The sequence below is a fragment of the Pundamilia nyererei genome, unplaced genomic scaffold (genome assembly GCF_000239375.1).
Source record: "Pundamilia nyererei isolate P.nyererei 1_Seehausen unplaced genomic scaffold, PunNye1.0 scaffold00601, whole genome shotgun sequence".
In the NCBI taxonomy this organism is placed as follows: domain Eukaryota; kingdom Metazoa; phylum Chordata; class Actinopteri; order Cichliformes; family Cichlidae; genus Pundamilia; species Pundamilia nyererei.
The window spans coordinates 20,119-25,116 of NW_005188002.1; positions in this window are offsets into that span (position 1 = coordinate 20,119).

A 4,998-nucleotide genomic window follows, 5' to 3' on the forward strand; every position below is an offset into this window, starting at 1 on the left:
ATGCACATATCTTTCCACGTAGCACTTTTAATTCTTATCCCTACTTTTATTTTTTCCATGTCTATTTAAGTGTTATTTATGACACCATGTTTGCACTGAAGCACCGCAGCAATTTCCTAATGTTGTAAACCTGCTCAACATTTGGCAATAAACCCCATTCTGATTCTGATTCTGAAATGGTTGAATCAACACCAACGTGAATAACTCTGAAAAATTGCCTGCATTTGAACCAAGGTAGTACTCGCACTTGTTACTCAAAATTTTAAAACCCCACTGGTTTATAAACAGTGTTCAGTGTGAACAGTGTTTCTGGTGGCCAAAAGACAGTGACCCCCCTAATCTGGGGTGGTGCCTCTGGATTGGCAGACTGGGTTGGTGGTTCTCATCTTTAAGAAGGGGGACCAGAGGGAGTGCTCCAACTATGGGTCCAAACTAGGGATCACGCTCCTAAGCTTCTAAGGAATATCTATGCTAAGATGATAAAAAGGAGAGTTTATTTGTTAGTCAAACCTCAGATTCAGGAGGAACAATTACGTTTTTTTGTCCTTGTCATAAAATGCAGGACAAGCTCTTCATCTTCTCAAGGATATACAAGTGTACATGAAAGCTTGCTTATCTACATGTGTTTTGTGTTTACTGTGTCCTTCAGTGTGTCCTGTAAGGGATGCTTTGGGACTATGGGGTGTTTGCCCATTGTCATGAGTCATTTAGCCCACGTACAACTGTTGCTAGAGCTTGGTCCGCAAAAATCAGAATCCTTTCTGGTGTTGAGTTCCAAATGTGATTTTCTGATCACAGTCCTGTTAACAAGTTTTGGAAAACATTTTGTTCTGATTTATGAGCCAGAGTATGTATATCTGTCCATCCATTCACTTCCACATATCCTTTTCAGGGTTGCAGGGGCGCTGGAGCCTATCCCAGCTGTCTTAGGATGAGAGGCAGGGTACACCCTGGACAGGTCGCCAGTGTGTCGCAGGGCTAATAAGTAGACAGGGTCACATCGAAATCTTATTTGAAGAAACTAGCACCTTCCCTTTCTTTGAGAATCTACACAACCTTCCAGTCCCTCAGTGGCTGAAGAGCAATCTCTTCACAAGTCTCAGGAGCTTGGAAAGAAAAGCGTCTGGACTTCTTTAAGTTGCTTGAAGACGTTCACCTCTCATCCGAGAAGCTTCTTCAGTTCTAAGATCAAATGGTGGAGAGTCCCAGATTTAAACCCAGTGGGAGTATCCCCCCAAAGGAGGGACCCCCTGATGATCCTCTACCTAATCACATGAGCCAGGGTGTGAAAACGGGTGTGGGTCACAATCAGCCAGTGTTTCCTATCATGTGATTTCCTGAGGTCAGATGACCCAGAGTGTGAGTGGGCGTTAAGGCATCTGGGAAGGGATCTCAAAACTGGATTACAAGATTCATAACACAGTCTCTGTTGGAATTATGGATTCAGTGCAGTGTATACAGTCCATGGTTAATTCTGTGATCCCATCAAAATCCTCTCCATGCGACTCACAGAGAGGTTTGTAGTCAGGCACCTCAAAACATTTCTGCAGAGCCTCAAGAGGTCCTCTGACTGTCACAGCCTGACTTTTGACTACAGGGGTGTGGCAGGGGTGAGGTTAACCATACTTTTATTTGAACTACCAAATAGGTGTAGGGGAAATGAGCTGTATGCATCCTTTATGTCTGTATACAGCAGATCTGTTGTTCTCTCCTCTCTGATGGTTTTCTGCCATGTACTTTTTAGGAATTGTGATTTGAAAAAAAAAGTACTTAAAAGAGCTCAGTAAAATAAATATAAAAATATCAAATGTACACATTTATTATTGGAATAATTACAATCTATATGTCCTCTTGAGCCATAGAAAATTAACTCACCAGCTAATTAATTATGTACACTTGTACACAGTATACCCATCTTCTGAAGGTTGCTTCCAGCAGGATAATGCACCAGAAAAGCTCAGCTCAAATCATCCCCATCCCCTGAAAGATCAAACCATCTCAAATTCGTTTCTTGAACATGGCAGCCAGTTCACTGCAGCAACTGTGTGATGCTATCATGTCACTATGGACCAAAATCTCTGAGGAATGCTTCCAGCACCTTGTTGAATCTGTGCCAAAAGTTAAGGCAGGTCTGAAGGCAAATGGGGATCCAAACAAGTGCTTGCAAGGTTTACTTAACAATGTGTTCCGTGAGTGTCTTTACTAGTTCTAATGTTATATGTTAATTAAGTAAATGATTTCACTCCAGCTATCTAATTAAATCTGGTAAATTCAAGCTCAGGAAGGCAACCATTTGTCCCAGAAAAAAAGATCAGTTTCAATGAAACCAAGATAACTGCAGCTGTTACTGTAACCACTAAAGCACCTAGTCCTTCAACTCAGCATTTTTTTGTGTATTTTACTTGACATTTTTTATTCATTTATGGATTTTACTACAACCGTTTCCAATGAAAACCCCCCAAATAAAGGCAATCATAGATCATAACTTTAGGCACCTTCACTTGTAATTTTCAGTAGTCTAGTTGTACAAGATGTTTGATTGTACTGATTTAGTTCACAGAAAGTATTCCTTTTTCTAATTTAATGTTTTGATTTTTATAAATACAGAGTAAACCTAGGACCTTCTTGATCCAAAGCAGCTGATGCACCACTGTGCTGTACTGGCTAACATGTGTAAAACTCAAGCTTTAGAGCACAGTGCACAGCGATGAAGCACTGTGGTGGGGTGTGGTTTGTGGCTCAGCTGCAGGGGAGGGTTGATGCAGTCAGTTCAGGAGCAGTGCCAGGGGAGGCTGGCTCGCACAGCTGCTAGCCTTCATCTAATCATGCCTCTCCTTCACAGTGTAGGAGGCTGGGACTGAGGTTAGCGTGGAGAGAAGAGACCAAAACTGGCAAAAGAGAGACTGCAGCAGTGGACTAGAGCTGACCGGGTGTTATTGTACAAGTAGTAAATAGAGCAAAAACTGTGTGTAATAAAGAAAATGCATATTGAATGATAAACACAAGTGTCCAAAGCACATAGCACCTTTTCCAGGTTCCTGGGGTTTATACCCGGGTTTTATAACATCTCTGCCTGTGTGAAAAAGCATGTAAGGGAGAGTAGGACTAGCACAGCACAGTGTAGTGCAGACAAAAAGAAGCAGTGTACAAAAGGAGGTAAAAAAAAATTGGTTAGCTAGCCAAGCTAAAAGGTAACCGTTTTTGGCCAACGTGCGCTCCTTCTACAACAAGGTCGAGTTAATTCACCTGAGGCTGGGAGATGATGAACTGTGCTGTACTTTGGGCATGTCTACCCTGGCTAGAACAACAGGATGCCAGACTCCCATTCCACATCAACACCCTGCTACTTTTTCCATGTGGACTAAAACCATCTGTCAGGGAAAACTAGAGGAGGAAATCTGTTTGTGTACATACACAAAGGTTGGTGCATAAACTGTGCTCTGGTAAACAGTCACTACACTTTTGACCATTAAATGCTGGTCGCTCTATCTGCCTCACAAGTCTACAGTGGTTTTTGTCATGACTGTTTACATCCCACTAGGTGCTAATGCTAACATGGCACTGAAGGAGCTGAACAGGAAAAACCTGATCGCTCCAAAATATGCATCGGGGCATTTTATGTCATAGCTGGAGACATTAATCAAGTAAATCTGATGAACATCCTGCCTACATTTTTAACAGCATGTCACCATAAAAACATGGGGAAACAGCACACTATACTGCTCTGCTAGTGGCGGGGGTTTCTTGGGTGCCAGGGTGGCCGGCTGCCTGTTCTCTCTGGGACTCTCACACTTAGGCCATGGGGGCACCACCTGACGCCTCCCTCCTTCTCATGCTACCGTTGCTATCGTCCCCATCACCAGAAAGTCAGTGTCAAAAGCCGCTTCATAGATGATACCACTTCATGAGTGGTTATGTGGCCCTCACATGCCTGGAGAGTAACAACCTATATGTTTGTCTGTGTAGGTTCTCAGTCATGTAAGTCATGGCAGTCTAAAGAGCTTGGAAATAATGCGACTTGATTTTTAAAAACTTCTCTTGAAGATGTTTCACCTCTTATCCAAGAAGCTTCTTCAGTTCCAAAACTAAATGGTGCAGAGTCCCAGGTACTTAATCCTTGTGGGGTTTGTCTCTTAAGAGGGTTGTTAACTCACTATTACTCATGTGCCTTATCACATGATCCAAAGTGTGAAAAAAACCATGGGTCATTATCACCAGAGGTTTTGGGTGAAACCACTGTTAGACCTTGCATCACCCTATCATGTGACATCCTGAGGTCACCTGAGGCAAAATGTGAGAGGGTTGTGAGGCGCCTGCACTGTAGATGGCTGACAGTTGGTGTTGTCAGGTGTTGTCAGCCACCCCCTCTGTTCAATGACAATCTTTCACTGTGGATATAGAATGCCTCTTTTACTCCACTTTGAAACCATCTGTCTTTTTGGTCCAAAATGTGAACATTGGCATCATCAAAAGAGTGATGTTTGTCCTTTAGGTGCAGTTATACAGCTGAGTCTTGTCCTGTCAAAACTGCCCACCCTATGTTTTGCCATGCATTTATGGAGTATGTACATGCATATATGTTATATGAACTTACATGTACATCTGCTCTTCCTAGACTTTACTTCTGGCTTCAACACAATGATTCCAGACTCTAGTGGAAAAACTCAAAGTGCTCGGTTTAAGGTTCTCCCTCTGCAATTGGGTTTCAGACTTCTTAACCAACAGGACATTGTCAGACTCAGAATCAGAGTACTTTATTGATCCTTAAGGAAATTATGTGGTTATTTATGTTGCTCCAAGACAAAAAGGACAGTAACAGACTCACCTACATTAAATAATACAATATACTCTCCTGTGAATTTCCTCGTCTTCCATCGTGTTTCCTGGTTTTCTCCTAAAGGCCGTTTTGGTCTCTTTGTACAGATCTTCCTGGACCCCTGCCTGTTTCCCTTGGACCATGTTTATGTGAGTGAGAGTGAGTGGGACTGGACTCAGTGT